The sequence below is a fragment of the Myotis nattereri genome (genome assembly GCF_964212035.1).
Source record: "Myotis nattereri genome assembly, chromosome: 1".
Classification (NCBI taxonomy): domain Eukaryota; kingdom Metazoa; phylum Chordata; class Mammalia; order Chiroptera; family Vespertilionidae; genus Myotis; species Myotis nattereri.
The window spans coordinates 36,688,122-36,706,428 of record NC_138075.1 but is presented as its reverse complement, the minus strand read 5'-3'; the positions used below and the strand labels follow the sequence as shown (position 1 = coordinate 36,706,428).

Below are 18,307 nucleotides of genomic sequence, written 5' to 3'. Positions count from 1 at the left end.
TCCCCACTGGGGATCAAGTCCACAACCCAGGCATGTGCCCTTAACCGGAATTGAACCCAGGACCTTTCACTCCACAGGCCGAAGCTCTATCCACCGAGCCAAACCAGCTAGGGCTCAATATGTAGTTCTGAAACCCTTCACCTTTTTCACCCAGCCCCCCAATTTTCTCTTCTCTCTGGCAACCATCAATCTATTCTCTGTATCTATGAGCCTGTTTCAGTGTTATTTATCCCTTTATTTTGTTCTTTAGATTCCACATATAAGTGAAATCATATGGTATTTGTCTTTCTCTGACTGACTAATTGCACTGAGCATAATACCCTCTGGTTCATCCATGCTGTAGTAAATGGTAAGATTTCAATCTTTTTTTATGACCAAGTAATATTCCATTGTATATATCTACCACTGATTTTTAATCTACTTGTCTACTGATAGACATCTGGATTGCTTCCATATTTTGGCTATTGTAAAAAACACTATAAATGAACATAGGTTTGCATATATCCTTCCAAATTAGTGTTTTGGGTTTCTTCAAATATATATCCAGAAGTGAAATCGCTGGGTCATAAGGCAGTTCAATTTTCAATTGTTTGAGGACCTTCCATACTGTTTTCCATAGTGGCTGCACAAATCTGCCTTCCCAATAAGAGTGCACCAGGGTTCCCCTTTCTCCTCAGCCTTGCCCACACCTGTTTGTTGATTTATTGATGACAGCCATTCTGATAGGTGTGAGGTGATATCTCACTGTGGTTTTAATTTGCATTTCTCTGATGATTAGTGACACTGAGCATCTTTTCATATGCCTATTGGCCATCTGTACGTCCTCTTTGGAGAACTATCTATTGAGGTCCTCTGCCCATTTTTAATGAGATTGTTTGGTTTTTGGTATAAATTTCAGATATTAACCCCTTTTCAGATGTAAAGCACCACGTGCACAGAATGAAATGGGCAGACAAACAGCTGCTCCTGGCCATAGCAGATAGAAGGGGACCAAGGAAGCAGTTAAGCATCAAGTTGAGGGGTTCACACATGCCCATGCACACACGACTCAATAAATATTATCTGATGTTGATGAAATACTCAGTTTCACAGGAATCTCCGAGGACAGGTGATATGAGTGATATTACATATTAACAACCTTATAAACACTGACAAGGTGAATGTGCTCTGGCTGCTCAGTTAAAGCACATTCATTTGTACTCGCACATATGCAAATCACCTCATACTTCCTAATTTCATGACTCTTTGCTGCACTGAAAGGCTTTCAGAACCAGGCCCACATTTCCACACAAAATATCTTGCTATAACCTCTCAGAGACTAGGAGGATTCGTGAAACTGTTTTTAAAAGGCACCCTCAGCAAGAGGTGGCCAGCCCGACATTCAGAAGGCTTAACCAGAGCCCCGCAGTCCTGTGATCTGTCACGTGTGCTGGGGGAGGACAGACACTCGCTGCCTGCAGGTGGGCTCATTCATGCTCCCTCTGCTCCAGGTGGTCTATTATCCTGTGTTCGCATTTCCAGTGCGGGCCGGCCAGTCAGACTCCTCCTGGGAAGCGGTATTGGGAACTGGCACAGAATGAGATAGGGCCTATGGGTCAAGCAGGAAAAAGAACTTTAGAAAGTCCTGCTCCCCACCTTGCACATTAAAATATCCTGTTACTGACTAGTTGTGTTCTTTCGCCAGTCACCGAACCTCTTTAGACCTCAGCTTTCTTCTCTACAGAATGATAGAGCTGAAACTCCAAGTGCCTTCCAACTCAAACTTTCGATGTGGAGTAGCTGTGAGTACACCACTTCCATAAAACTTATGTAAAGCTATTTTTAAAAAGAACGAGTGATGAAAATACATTTAAAAATGCACAGAAAAGATCAGTTGCCTTGGAACCAAGATGGCAGCATAGGCAAACGCCTGTACTCGCTGCCTCCCACCACCACATCAAAATCACAACTAGAATCCAGAAAAACCATCATCCAGAACCACCGGAAAACTGGCTGAATGAAGCCCTACAACTAGAGAAGTAAAGAAGAAAGCACACGGAGACTGGTAGGAGGCGCAGAATGGGCTGGTCTGGCACCCACGTGTGCCGTTGTTTTTTTTAACCAGGTGGGAGATCATCTCTGTGGAGGCCACCTGGGGGAGCAGGGGTTCCCAGCCCCACACCAGACACCCCAGCCCAGGGTCCCAGAACTGGGAAAAGAAGTCCCTACAGGCAGTCAGAACTACAGGCGGTAAAAACCAGTGTGGTCTGGGGCTCAGTGACACAAAGGCTGCTGGAGACCCAGCTGCTGCTCTTAAAAGTCCAACACCATGAACTGAACTTACAAGGTTCCGCTTCCTCTGAGCTCCAGTGCTGGGCGAGGCTCTGGGGGACCCAGACACATACAAGGAGAAACTGGACTGCCTGGCATCAGGGCAGCAACTCAAGGGTGGCTTTCTTCCAGATGGAGGTGCTTGCAGCTGTCATTGTTCCCATGCTGGGACCTCCCCAGTTGGTTGCAGGGCTGACTGGCAGCCATTTCTCTTTGCTCTGCCCTGGTGATTCCCTGAGACTCCACCCCACTCAATTTACAACCCCAGCCAAGCTGTGCACAGCTGTTTTTATATATGAATGGCCTGTCCTTTCTGAGGCTAAAACCTGTCAAATAAGTTGCAGGTGGGTCAGGGAGTCCCAAACCTATCAATAAAAGGCCCAAGACCCAACACCAGCACCAGCCTGCCTTGCTGCACAGCTGGGCCTTGTCTGGGCACTTCCAAACAGGATACAAAGAGGAGGAATCTATAGATCTCCCTGTAGCTCCTGCTGGGTGGTCCCAGGCAGTGGCTGACTTTGCACTTCCTGGAGACCCAAGAGCCAGTGTACCCAGTGGTCAGTATCAAACCATACCAGATTACAATACTTCATATCCATAAGCTACACACTCAAGGGGCAGGCTTTAAGAAGAGGAAGAGTATGATGCATATTAGCATAACCCATGGACACAGTCAGTAGCAGGGGTGAGGGTATGTGCTGGGAGAGTGGGAACGAGTGGGGAGAAGTCAATGGGGGGAAAAGGATTCATATGTAATACTTTAAACAATAAAAAATTTTTAAAAGGAAGAAGAGGAAGAAGAAGATAAAAATATGAGCAACAAATACATATCCATCAACAATTGAATCTAAAAATCAAACGAATAAAAAATCTGATGAACAGAATTGGTGAATGGAATAGAATCAGGGGCATGGAAATGGAATAGACTGAGGATTCTCAAAGGGAAAAAGGTGTGGGGGAGGGCAGGAAGATCTATAAAAATGGAAGCCAAGAAAGAAAAAATACGTAAGACCCAAATATAACATGTTAAATACTGTATGGTAGATAGAAGTATTGGTCTCATTTTGACATCCCCCTATAGTATATGTCCTTGGCATATTCTGATAGTGTGTGGAATGCACTGCCCCACCCATTAACCCTGTGACTTGGCTATGTGACTCGTTGGCCAATGGAATGTTAGTGAAAGTCAGACAAACAGAGACTTAACGTGTATTTGTGCCTTTGGGTTGGCCTCCTGTATTTCTGCCATTGCCATAGAGAAAATAAACCCACAGGTAGTCACTGCTTCTTCAACCTGAACCCCAAGGAGACCCACGGAGCAGTCCTGAACCAGGCCTACATCCTAAAGGCCAGCTGAGTCCAGTGAGCAAGAAAAAAATGTGTTTTTGTTGCAGCCACTGAGATTTTGAGGTTGTTACAGAGCATCCTTACAAGAAAAGCTACTGATAAACCCTGCAAGGAAATAACATATGGACAATGAAGAAAACACTTCGAGGACACCTAACTATTTAATGTAAGTATCACACAACCTAGAGAGAATGAAATGTGCTCAGTGTGTATCAAAATGACAGTGAAATTGATTTGAAAACTGCACACGGATTACAAGAACTTGTACAGTCAATTTAAGATGAACAGAATTAATGACCATAAGTGGTTAGCTTGATAACAAAATTAGACCTTTATCGATAAAGAGGTTAAAGCAGGGGTGGGCAAACTTTTTGACTCGAGGGCCACAATGGGTTCTTAAACTGGACTCAGAAGAAGGAGCTGCGGCCGTGTTTCCCGACGTTGCCATGTTAACACTGCTGCTGGTGAAGGAGCGGAGGGGAGAGCAAGAGAACCCTCGCTCTTTCAGCTCCACGGGCCGGATAGAACAGCCGAACGGGCCGGATCCAGCCCGAAGGACGTAGTTTGCCCACGGCTGGGTTAAAGTCTAAAAATTCCTGAAACTTCATTTAGAACAGTGGTTTTCACAAACTACCATATACTATCTTTTCACATTGTGCTTAGCTGGGAACACTGCAGATGTTTACCACCGTAACGTGTGGGGCTGTCACACACATACATCTTTCCTTTTTTTTCTTTGTAGGTGGACTTTCAGTTTTTTAAATTGAGATATAATAGACATATACCATTGTGTAAGTTTAAGGTGTACAACATGTTGGCTTGCTACATTTACATATGGCAATATGATTACCACCAAAGTGTTAGCTAACACCTCTATCACATCACATAATTATTACTTTTTTGTGGTGAGAACAATTAATATCTAGCCTCTTAGCAACTTTGAAGTTTTTAATATTGTTGATTATACCAGTAATTGCCATGCTGTGCATTAGATCTCCGGAACATATTTATCTACTAGCTACAAGTCTGTACTCTTAAACAAACATCTTCTCAATTCCCTCACCCCCAGATCCTGGTGATCCCCATTCTGCTCTGTCTTTTATGAGTCCAGCTTTTTATGATTCCACCTCTAAGTAATATCATACAGCATTTATCTTTCTCTGTCAGACTTATCTCACTTAATGCCCTTAGCATCCATCCATGTTGTCACAAATGGCAGGATTTCCTTCTTTCTCATGGCTAATACAATGCAATATTATATATATATTTATGGTGGTAATCATATTGCAATATAACAGATATGAAGTGATATCTCGTTATGATTTTGACTTGTATTTCCCTGATGGTTAGTGAAGTTGAAGATCTTTTCATGTAGCTGTTGGCCATTTGTATGTCTTCTTTAGAAAAATGTCTATTCAGGTGCTCTGCCAATTTTGTTTGTTTGTTTTTATTTTTTTGTTAATCCTCACCTGAAGATATTTTTCCATTGATTTTTTTTTTTTTTTTAGAGAGTAGAAGAGAGGGGGAAAGACAGAGAGAAAAAGAAACATCAACGTGAGAGAGACACATTGATTGGTTCCTCCCGCATGCACCCCAATGGGGGCCAGGAATCAAGCCTGCAACTGAGGTACTGGAATCAAACCTGGTACTGGAGTCGGGTGTGCCAATGCTCTAACCACTGAGAAACCAGTCAGGGCACTCTGCCCATTTTTTAATTGTGTTCCTTGGGGTTCTTTTTGTTTGTTTTTGCTATTGAGTTGTATGCGTTCTTAATATATTTTGTATATTAACCCCTTATCGGATACACAGTTTGTGAATATTTTCTCCCATTCTGTGGGCTGCCTTTTTAATTTATTGATTGTTTCCTTTGCTCTCAGGCTTAGTATAGCTCCGTTTTGTTCATTGTAGTTTGTGTTGCCTGAAGCACACACCTCCTTAAGAGACAATGTTTCCATTTCTCCTGGGATTTAGAAGCTACTGAATTTGAAGACATCAACTTCACAGAGAAATATGCACATATTTGTCCCATCTATATTATAAAAACCCAGTCGCCCTAACACTGTAACGACCAAAGACCGGTCACCAGGAGGCTGCGTGCATGGCAAGGCACATGTGGGTGGGCGGGGCTGCATGTGCAGCGAGGCGCACGCAGATGGGCAGGGACTTGACTCTGGGTCTTGCGGTGCAGCGGGACTCAGGTGGGGTCTGGCATCCCAGGTCTCGCACGATTTCCCACGGGTCTGGGTCTCGCGTGATTTTGCGCGCTGAGTCACTAGTGATCAAATAACATAATTACCTTGTTACCATCTGATTTTTAGGTTGCTCTGCCTATTGGAGTCAGGAATCCTACTCAGCCAACTTTAGGACTTTTATAGTAAATGTGCCAATGTCTTAGTTTTGTTTAACAGATTTAGCAGAGAAGATCAGAGAATAAACTAGACAGAGAGAATAAACTCCTAAGACTCAGTCAATATCAGAGCATCAAGCACACTTATAAGAATGAAATATCTGTTATTTTAGTGCTTGTTAATAAATAATGTAGCCAATAAAGGAGGTGGGGGGAAAGGTTGTGATCATCTATAAATTGCTTATGCTGTTATATTAAATGAAAAAAATCAGCCAGGTAAGATTATGGTAGTATCACAACCATGTAAAAGAAAAAAGCTCTAAAAAATAAGGTTTGGAATATTCATAGAGTTGTTAATACATTGTCTTTGAGTGGTATAGCAGTTCAGTGATTAAGTTTTTCTTTCTATTTTTTATTATTCATATTTTCCATATTGATTATGCATCACTCAAATAAAATGTCTTTTAAAATTATTTTTCCTAAATCATAACTTTATTCTTTCAAAATGTAGCTTTCCTTTTTGGCATACTTTTTTCTGTCTTCATGCACAATCTTAGCAAAAAGTGGGAAAACAAATTATTATTACGATCGGATTCATGTGTTTCTGACTGATCTCCAAAGGTTTTGTTAATTACCAGCAAGACAAATGTTTGGTCCCACGGCTAAAATGACAGCTGCATTGTTAAAAGCTTAATGTTAAGCAGAACAATGAAATGGCATAATCTCTACAAAAGAGTTGACAGTGCCTCACATTCTGGTCACTAAAAATGAAGACGCCATCCTATTATTCAAGATCAGGGTCATTTTGACATTACAAAGGACATGAAAATATTGTGTCCCAAAGACCAATATTGTCTCCAAATTTGCAATTATCTATATATATAAAAGCCTAAGCAACCATCCAACCATCTGATCGTCCAACCAGTAGCTATGATATGCAATGGCCACCAGGGGGCAGACACTCTGACCAGTAGCTATGATGCACACTGACCACCAAGGGGCAGACACTCAACTCAGGAGCTGCTGAGCTGCAATGACTTGGCAGCTGCTGTTCTCGGGTGACGCACCCGGAATTAGAGAGGAGGGAGCTTGATTCCGGGGTGCATCACCTGAGAACTGCCCTCTCACAATCCAGGACCCCTCAGGCAATGTTGGAGAGCCAGTTTTGGCCTGATCCCCACAGGCCAAGGCGAGGGACCCCACCGGTACACGAATCGTGCACTGGGCCTCTAGTTTCAACAGAATGGACTGGCCTAACTCAAAACTTTTATTTAATAACTTATAAATATTATAATGTCAAAAGACTGAAGAAGTAGCATATTCTTCATCCCAAAGAGCTTCAAAGACTTTATGTAATGAAATATCATGATCTCTAGTTCTTCAAAGACAACTAGAAAACAGAAATGTGGCCCTGGCTGTTGTGGCTCAGTTGGTTGGAGTACCATCCCATGTACCAAAAAATTGCCAGTTTGATTCCCGGTCAGGGCACATGCCCAGATTGCAGGCTCCATTCCAGATAGGGAGTGTGCAGGAGAAAGCCAATGGATGTTTCTCTTTCCCTCTCCCTTTTTCTTTCTCTCTCTAAAAAAAGGGTTTTATTTTAATCCTAACAAACAAAAAAGAAATGTGAAGTGATTTTCCTAAGGTCATGGAGAGTAAATATTATCATGCCAGACACTTACTGATTTATGAATGTTTAATGAGTGTGTACTTAGAATCTTGAAAATATATGTTCCCACTGGGCTATATAGAGACAATGTCTTTTTAAATCAAAATTTCCATGTTGCACAAGTAATTTTGCACACAGCAGTATTTAGTGTTTTCATTTCCAGGGCAAACATTTGAAAAAAATAAAACTATTTTCCATTTGGCTTTGTGGGGAATTGCTACTAATAACTATTGTTAAACAGTTTGCAAAAATATGACATGTTATTTCATTGCCTGATAATAATAAGTTTAGCAGAACAAAGCATAAACAAATAACTCTATATTGTTTTCCAGCTTCCGAAAATTACACATGCTCTTACTAGTTTATAATTTTGTGCACTTAAAATCTAGAAACATTCATTTAAAATTAATAGCCTTATATAATAAATAATACAAGCATATCTGAAAAGTCATGGAAGATTGATTATTGGCACTTTGTAAAATTAACAATGAAAGACTACTATGTCCCATGTCAAAGATTCACCTACATTTCTTAGGAAGGCTCAGGAACAATTTTGGGAGTTTGCTTAATGTATAATTTCTCTTATGAATTACTAGAAGCCCAATGCACAAAATTCGTGCAAGGGTAGGCCCTCACAGCCACGTCTGCCTCGAGACCCCGAGACCCTGTCCCCCACCCACTGGTCGTTCCGGAAGTTCTTTCCAGAAGGTCGTTCTGGAAGGTCATTCTGGAAGGTTGTTGCGCCATCTGGTCTAATTAGTATATTAGCTCTTTATTATACACTGAGTGGCGAGATTATTATGACCACTTGATGTTTGCAGGCAAATTAGCTATAATTTCCTGCTGAAGTTGCTAGAAGGCCAGATCATTATAAACATCTGAATAGCACAATATGTTACTGATCAAGTTCATCCTATCATCTTGATGGCATATCCCAATGGAGATGGCTTCTTCCAACAAGACAATGCACCTTGCCATGGTGCTCATATTGTGCAGGAGTGGTTTCAAGAACATGAGGGAGCTTTACCTTGCTTAGGTGGCCCCCACAATCACCAGATCTCAATCCAATTGAGCATTTGTGAGACGAAGTTAAAAGAGCCATCAGGCAGCTGGTTCCACAACCATCACATCTCACAGAACTGGACAGTGCTATTTATCAGGCATGGTGTCAGATTCCTCACATCACCTTTCAACATCTTGTGGAGTCAATGCCAAGAAGAATTGCCGCAGTATTGAAGGCAAAAGGTGGCCCTACGAAATACTGATGGGGTGGTCATAATAATCTGGCCACTCAGTGTATGGGATGAGGGCCATGAAACAGCAAAACTTACCTCCTATCTACACACACAGACACACACACACACACACACACACACACCCTTACATCATAGCAACTAAGATCACCCACGGATTGACTTTTTTTTTAAGTAAGTTCTCCACTACATTTTTCTTCTTCCTCATAAAGAGAAAGTACCTTAACCTTTCCCTGATTGTCTGCAGGTGGCTCAAGAAACAGAAGCCTCACCAAGATTCATGGAAGAATAACAAACTTGTAGAGGACACTCCAGTGAGTGAGGTCACATGAGGCTAATGAATACTGGGAAGAGCAGTGCAGACATTGGAAGTCATAAGATTACAAAGGAGGCCAAACAATGAGCACTCTAACCGTTTAGAGCTTTTTTAGAGAGAAACAGCTTTTCTGCCTCCACAAAGGGGTTAACAGGACACATTCTGCTCTGCTCACTCTTCCGTTCACACATACAGGTGTCCCCCTGCCCCCCCAGCCGAGAGCCTCCCTTGGGCAAGCCCCCTCCTCTGCCCCAGCCGGGGCCACCTGGTAGGGCAGTTCTTCGTAATTCAGGGGGTTAACTGTTAGCAACCCAGTAAATAGGTCATATTTGGGCCCGTCTTTAGGCTTTTATATTTCAGCTTGTTCAGAAACCAACCTCTCTGAGTATCAAGTATCAGTTTTAGACTGGTTTTGTTCCAACAGTGCTGGGGCAAAATACTATACTTACTCTCAGGAAAGGGTGTTCGTTCATTGTTAATTGGTTTACACCAACTCCAAACGAGATCTACAGCCTGATTTATAAGGAAGCCACCCACCCTCCCAGGGACAGTGAGTCCACACTTGGATAATCTGCTTACCAGCATCACAACCCCAGCCACAGTGCTCCAAGGCTTGTGCTCTTATTTATTAACTAGAGGCCCGGTGCACAAAAATTTGTGCACTTGGCGGGGAGGGGGGCCCCTCAGCCCGGCCTGTGCCCTCTCGCAGTCTGGGATCCCTCGGGAGATAACGACCTGCTGGCTTAGGCCTGCTCCCGGGTGGCAGAGGGCAGGCCCAATCCCTAGGTGCAGCCCCTGGTCGGGCTCAGAGCAGGGCCAATTGGGGAGTTGGGGCGCCGCCCCCTGTCATGCACAGAGCAGGGCGGATCGGGAGGTTGCGATGCCACCCCCAGTCACGCTCAGGGTAGGGCCGACTGGGGGGTTGGGGCGCTGCCCCTGTCACTCACAGAGCAGGGCCCATCAGGGAGGTTGGGGCTCCATACCCTGTCACACACAGAGCAGGGTCCATCAGGGGTTTGGGGAGCTCCCCCGTGTCACTCACAGAGTAGGGCTGATAGGGGAATTGGGGCACTGCCCCCATCACACACAGAGCAGGGCAAATCAGGGGGTTGGGGCACCGCACCCTGTCATACTCAGGGCAGGTCCGATGGGGAGGTTATGGCTCTACCCCGTCACACACAGAGCAGGGCCCGTGGGGGTGGGAGGGCGGGGATGGGGCACCGCACCCTGTCATTCACAGAGTAGGGCTGATCAGGGGGTTGGGGCACACAGAGCAGGGCTGATCAGGGGATTGGGGCACCTTCCCCTGTCACGAACAGAGCAGGGCCGATAGGGAGGTTGTGCCCCCCTCCCCCATCACACGCAGAGCTGCAGGGCGATCAGGGGGTTTGGGCGCTGCCCCCTGTCACACTGATCCCGGTGCAGGGAGGCATATTACCCTTTTACTATATAGGATAGAGGCCTGGTGCATGGGTGGGGGCCGGCTGGTTTGCCCTGAAGGGTGTCCTGGATCAGGATGGGGGTCCCCACGGGGGTGCCTGGCCAGTCTGGGTGAGGGGCTGAGGGCTGTTTTCAGGCTGGCGGGTGACTGAAGCTCCCAACCGCTCCTATTTTTCTTTTTTTCTTTTTTATTCTGGGACAGCTTTAGCTCTGAGGCTTGGCTCCAGCTCTGAGGCCTCAGCTGCTGAAAGCAGGTATCTGGTTTGTTTGGGTTCTATAGTCGAAACACTATTTCAACTCCAGCTCTGAGATCCCAGGTGGCTGAAAGCAGGTTTCTGGGGTTTTGTTTAGCTTCTATAGTTGTAACAATGTTTCAAACTGCAAGCTCAGAGGCCGGCAAGGCAGGCGGGGAATGGTGGATTCCTCCGTCGCTGAAGCAAACAAGCCTCATGTTCGCTTCAAGCTGCCTGGCTGCCGGCCGCCAACTTGGCTGGCAGTTAATTTGCATATCACCCTGATTAGCCAATGGGAAGGGTAGCAGAGGTATGGCTAATTACCATGTTTCTCTTTTATTAGATAAGATATTTCTCTTTTACAGGATCAGTGTGTTTTAATTTAAAATATTATGCCAAAGGAAACTGCATCATCACTCTGAAAGGAAAGTAAGTACCACTTGTCAAAGACTAACACCAGAAACATACACAGCACTTAGTATGTGCCAGGCACCATTATAAGTGCTTTATAAATACTAATTCATAGAATTCTCATAATAATCCTATGAGGTAGGAGCTAGTATTGTGGCATTTTTAGGTGAAAAACTGAGGCATGGGGAGATTAAGAAATTTGCTCCAACTCAGGCAGCCAGGGAGGGGCAGATTGGAACCTGTCCCAGGTTGTCCTGGCTCTAACTCAGCTCTGACCCACCCCAAATATAGAAAGTGGCCATAGCAACAAGGCGGTGAAAAGAAATCAATGGTCTCATAGTATAAGTAGGAAAATGAAACGGAAAGCAATGATAACCAATTGATTAACAAAATTCGCACCTGAAAATTCTAATTTTTTGCCCGAGAAATAACTGTTAATAAAGTCAATAATAACATTTTACATTGAAAATGAAATACAAAGAATAATAGCCAGTTGATTTATGAAGATCCACTCTGAAAAATTCTATTGTTCTCATGCAAGAAATAACTGTTGATGATAAGTCAATAATAAAAGCTTCATTTCAAGTGGCTTCATTTTTAGATTACAATGAAATGCCCTGAAAGGAAAGAATGTTTTAATTTGTTTTTGCTTCTCTTGTGCTATGTCATAAGCAGAAATCTACAGAGGTTGAATGGACTTGAATAACTCTGAGTTTACATAATGGCATTTTCCCCCACTGCATTCTTCAATGTACTTCTCAGCAGTCATTCTTACCCACCGCCTCTTTCCCCACAGGAGCCTGCCTTCAGTGACTCATGTGGTCTGCAGGAAGTGAATTACAATTCTTGTTCTGCTAAGTTAGCCTCGCCTGAGCAATAGTACTGTATCTGTGAAGTCAAGGATGCGATGGGCATTCCTTTTTATAAGGTATGCATGATGAGGGGCACTGTTAAGTCTCCTTTTCCCTCACTTGCTGCTCACACAGTTACTATGCATTTCCCGGCCTCCCTTGCAGTTAGGTGTGGTCACATGACTGACTCTGGCCAATAGAATGTGAGTAGAGGTGATTCTTGGCACCTTCAGTGATCCCTGAATGCCCTCTCTTTGTCTGTCTGTGGCTGGGGAAGCCAACAAAAGATCTAGAGCCATGGTCCACAAACCGTGGCTCGCGAGCCATATGCGGCTCTTTGGCCCCTTGAATGTGGCTCTTCCACAAAATACCACGTGCGGACACGCACGTACAGTGCAATTGAAACTTCGTGGCCCATGCGCAGAAGTTGGTATTTTGTGGAAGAGCCACACTCAAGGGGCCAAAGAGCCGCATGTGGCTCGAGAGCCACAGTTTGCCGAGCTGGAGTTTGCCGACCACTGAATTAGAGGAACCTAAAGCCCCAGGATAGAAGGCTTGTGACCTCATAGTCCGTGAAGGACTATGGAGCAGAGGACCCACCCCCATGAAAGCTGGCATTGGACTGTGATGTGAGGTGAGAAACAGCCTTTTACTGTCTTAACTCACTCTGATTTTGAGATAGTTTATGACAGCAGTTAGTTTATCCTGATTAATATAATACATGAAAACAAACGCTTAACTTTTATGAGTATTTGAAAATTTTTCCTCCGTGTAGCCCTTGAAATGACCACTCTTCGGTAAACAGTGATGACACTGCCCCCACCTGCACAGCATGGTCATTCCATAGAAAACGTGCTTCCAGCTGCTGACAAAAATAGTGAAAGGTGGCATCGTACCAAGTCATCTCCTAGCTAACTCTGCTCTGGAACTTGCTGGTTTCTCTCTTCCAGATAACCCTTCCCTGTACATGAGTAAGTAGGACTCCTGGGGTTTAATCACAGAATCTTGCTTTTTCCCGTTATCTCTTTAAAACTGGTCAGCTTCTTTTAACTCTGAATTTTATAGTCACGCTTAAATATTTTTTTTAAATCTGCTGTCATTTTACATCACAATTGCAACCCCAGTTCACCATATGAATGCATCAAGTTGGATATAGTAATCAACAGATCAGTCATGATTTAAAGTTGAGACTTCTCCCTTCCACATGCCCATCCCTGGCCCTGGGCCAGCAGCCAGCTGCTCCTTCACTTTACCAGAGGAGGGCCTGGTTAACATCTTCTGTATTAAATTCTTCCTCCCGCACCTACCCACTGCTGTTTCTGACCTGTATCCCACCCATGAGGAAAGCTGTAACAGGGGACAGAAGTAAAAGAACTGGAAAATTCCCACTCGACGAGTGCTAGAGTAAGACAGTGCTGTGCTTTCTACTGTAGTGGACATTTAAAGCTGACACTTTCTATTGTATGCATCTTTGTGGGTCCTCCGGACACTCCCTTCTGGGTCCCTGTGGCTGCAGCCCTGTTGACTCATCAATGCCTTTCATTTGGCTGCCCATTCCCAACACCCTCCACTTCTGTCCCCTACGCCCCACCCCCCAGCCACCACCTGTATACACCTCCCAGCCTTTATTGCCAAGGTCTCACGCTGGCTGAAACCCATTAAAATTTTTCCAGGCCATTGATTCCACATCTGGTCCCTAGGAGCCACATTCCACCAGAGGGCAGTGTGATTAGTCGGAGGTGGCAGCAGCTTACCACCCTGTCTCTCTGACTCCTTTCATATCTTGGTGGGGATAGGAGATTGGGTGACAGACACCAGTCTACCAAGCCTCTCTACCCACAGGGTCACGTTGTAAGCTCCCTGGGTGTCTGGTGGAAGTCGCCTCAGATTTGAGATGAGGGGATGAGAACCTCCCTACATCTTCCTCTTGCGTGGGTAAAATCAGAATGCAGCTTTTCCCTCTCTCTCTCTTTTTTTTTTTTTTTTTTTTTTTTGAGACAAATCCTCATCACAAAACTGTTTTACTTTTTAACCTCAATTCACTTATCCTTGACATAGGTGAGGGTCTTAATGAGTCATAGAAGTGGTTTTCAGATTTCCCTTTCTAATATTCCTTTTGGAATGGACTTTTGATTTATTTTGATGCCTCGGCCAAGACTTCACAGGTTAAGTCCAGGCCTTCCATGTGAGCCAGCATTCCAGCTATGGCATGTTGTTAGACATCTTATTTAACATGTCTAGGCTTTAGGGCGGTTAGCCTCTTATTCCCTACACATAGAAATTGCTTGATTAGGGGCATCAACAGCTATTCCACTTCCATTTCCTTTCAGCATACAATTAAACTTTCTCTTAGCCACCTCTGCTGGGGGCTTCGTCCATCTATGCTTCTACTCTTCCATTTTCATAGGGTAGCAATCAGATCGGAAGGGAAGGCTCCGGCACTCTGTTCCTGAGTTGTAATCGCCTAGTTTTTACTCCGATTACAGGATATAGATCAATTAGAAACACCAACATGTTCTGAAGATGCTTTTTTTCACACTTGACACAAGATGAGGAAGTGTCCCCTGTCCATTTATGTTCTCTCGCTACCGTATTTGTTTACTTGCTTCTTGTATGTTCCTCTCCACACTCCGCCCCCACCCCAGTAGCATCTCTTTTCCACGACAGCAGAGAGCTTACCCATCTGGTTGACGACTGGTCGCTATCACCAGTGCCCGTGACAGGGCCAGAGAAGATGCCCTAAACCAGTGCATCCCAAACTTCAGGGTGCATGGGAATTTCCCAGGCATGATTCTAACTCAGTAGGCCTGGGGTTAAGCCTGAGAGGGTGTTTTCCAAACAAGTGCCCAGGTGGTGTTGATGGTCTGCAGATGACCACACTTTGAATAGCAACGTTGGAATATATTTGTTGAGTGAATTTTACTTTTGCTTGTTTGTTTGTTTACAGTCGTTTAAGGAAACTGATGGAGATTATAGGGAAGGGAGATCCTCAAATCGTCCCTTGCCGCCACCATTGACTATCCCCAGTTTTAGCCTCTGTTATCTTTCTTAACATCACCACCTGAGGGCTTTTACTCAGGGTCTTTGGAGCCCATCCCTCCTGCAGCAAAGTTCCTGAATGCCGGATAGCTCTTGTTCCAATTGAAACTGATAGCCCCGTCTTTGACCTCTGTCAGTGTCTGCTCATGGTCTAGGCAGAATTTCAGAGAGCGCTGTGCAAAAGGGCCAGGCCTTAGCTTGGGGTGGAGGTCTCTGAACCTCATAAGTCTAAGGGAGGCTCAAAGAAAAGGGTTCATCCCACGCCATAGAGAGGGGAAAGTGCCCATTCAGACTACCCTGGAAAATGTGGCCTCATTTTACTTTTTAACTCCTCTAAGGCAGACAGATGCTTTGCATAAATTTGCATAGTATCAGGCAATACTAATACTGTCAGGTGATAAACTGACTTATTAAGAAAATCTTCTGCCCCAAATTCCAGTTTTGGAGACAATAAACAAACAGATATTTTCCAGAAACCTTCTGACTTCAAAGTGGAGGGCAGTGTGGGCAGCAGAGGCCCTGGCCGAGCTAAGCTGGAGGGAGGACAGTGACGTTTGCTTGAGGATCTGAAATTACAGCTGAAGCAGCAGCTCCTCCAAATTCAAGTTTGCATTACTTACCACTTGGATTGGGTAGTTCTCCCTTATTTCCCACCATGAGTGAGCACTGTATCTCAGGAGAGTGGGAGAAAGCATGGGAAAAGCAAAGATTTCAGTGTGTGGTTCACTTTCAGATTCTCTACTTACTGGATTGTCTCATCTTTAGAATAAGAATAGTAGTCTTACAAGGTCACTATGAGAATTAAATAAAACATACACGGAGTGGCCAGATTATTATGACCACCCCATCAGTACTTCGTTGGGCCACCTTCTGCCTTCAGTACTGCGGCGATTCTTCTTGGCCTTGACTCCACGAGATGTTGAAAGGTGATGCGAGGAATCTGACACCATGCCTGATGAATAGCACTGTCCAGTCCTGTGAGATTTGATGGTTGTGGAACCAGCTGCCTGATGGCTCTTTTAACTTCATCCCACAAATGCTCCATTGGATTGAGATCTGGTGATTGTGGGGCCACCTAAGCAAGGTAAAGTCTCCCTCATGTTCTTGAAACCACTCCTGCACAATACGAGCACCGTGGCATGGCGCATTGTCTTTTTGGAAGAAGCCATCTCCATTGGGATACGCCATCAACATGATAGGATGAACCTGATCAGCAACGATACTTAGGTATGTTGTGCTATTCAGACATTGTTCCACATGAATTAAAGGGCCCAAATCATGCCAGGAAACATGCCCCAAACCATAACACAGCCCCCACCAGCTTGAAGGGTTGTACTCATGCATGTGGGGTGCATGCTTTCATGCTGTTTACGCCAAATTCTCACTCTGCCATCTGCATGATGCAACTGGAAACGTGATTCATTGGACCACATGACTTTTTTCCAATGCTTGACTGTCCAATCCTTGTATTCCTGTGCGAATTGGAGACGTTTTATCTTGGTAACTGCAGACAGCAAAGGTGTTCGAACAGGCCTTCGGCTTCCATATCCCATACGATGCAGTGTACAGCTAATTTGCCACAAATGTCAGGTGGTCATAATAATCTGGCCACTCAGTATATCAAGAGGCCCAATGCAATGCCTGCCATTTAACAGTCACTGAGTAAATATCCCCTCTCCTCCTCCAAGGACCACCACAGACCAGAAGGCACACGATATTCTGTAGACTCCTTAGGTTGTAAAGCATGTTAACTTTGAAAGCACCTTCACAGCCCTTTTTGTACTTTGTTTTCCTAGAAAAAAATGGAGCAGGGGGAGGCAGATGTGAAGAAAAGAAATGCAAAAAGAGGGAACTATGGAAGAAGGATATTGTAAGACATAAACGAAGCTTACAGTTTCATCACACCTAGGGATGTGGTGTGACTGTCAGAGGCTTCTGCAAGACAGGCGAAGGGCAGCTGACAGCAAGTTAAATCTGCAGTAAATGCTCTCCAATTAAAAGAATAGTAAGTCAAGCATCTGAGTTTATTGTGAATCTGACCCAGAAATTAATTTTTAAGAAGAAAGAAGTCTTGCTGTTCCAATCGCCTGCAAGGGGAGCAACATCGGCACTCAGCCTTGCTAAGCACTGGTGTGTATTCCCTAAGGGAGCCATGCTATTAAAACCTCCTAAATATAGCCTCTGAGATGGAATGTTTGCTGGACCCTTTTACATGTCAAGATCCAAAGTAAGTACAAATCTGCAGTATAGATAAAATTGGGGCCCTGCTGGAGCACAAACTGTACCCTTTCCACCCTTCCTCCCTTTCAGGGTCTACTTATATGGAGCCACTAGGCATCTTCCAAGATATGTCAGACTGAAGGGAGAAGCAGCACCCTCCCTCTTTCTAGAGAACAGCCTCCTCTCACCTAGAGTCTGCAAAGACCTCACCTGAGACAGGTGCTCCACACGGTAAGGCTTGTCCACCTCAAGAGCTCACCCACTTGCACTTCCTGCCTCCATACTAGGTTGAACCGCAATTCCAGGAAAATAATAAAGTCCCTGATCCAGGAGGAATGATGCATGCTCATAGGACCTGCCAATGTGTGCAAGTAAGAACCTGGAGAATGAAGAATACATATGGAAATGAATCTTCAAGGTTTTGGACCAGGAGATGCAAGTATAGCTGGGCTGTGGAAGAACAAAATAAATTGACAAACAAAATGGAAACAGGGGCATGGATACATGGAAGAGAATGGCAACTGACAGAGGGGAGGGAGCTTGGGGGGCTGGATGAAAGAAGGTAAAGGGATTAAGCAAAAATACCTATATAGACACAAACAACAGTGTGGTGTTAGCCAGAGGCAAAGGGGTGAGGGGTTAGGTGGAGGTGGGCAAAGTGGGAGAAATGGGGATGGAAAGAGACTTTGCTTGGAGCAGTTTGTCAGTGTGCAGATGATGTTTTGTTGAGCTGTACACTTGAAACCTGAATGGTTTTGTAAACCAAGGTCACCCCAACAAATTCAATATAAAAATAATAAAAAAAGAACTGACCATAAAAAAATGAATTTATTGGTATATGAACATTTCCCTATGATTTGGGAGCTTAACA

At 44.4% G+C, this 18,307-nt stretch overlaps 1 protein-coding gene across 1 annotated transcript in view; it reads right to left on the bottom strand.

Moving 5' to 3' along the window:
* The window catches only part of SLC35F4 (solute carrier family 35 member F4), a 163,890-nt gene that overhangs the window by 102,333 nt on the left and 43,250 nt on the right, over positions 1 to 18,307 (bottom strand). The window lies entirely within an intron of this gene.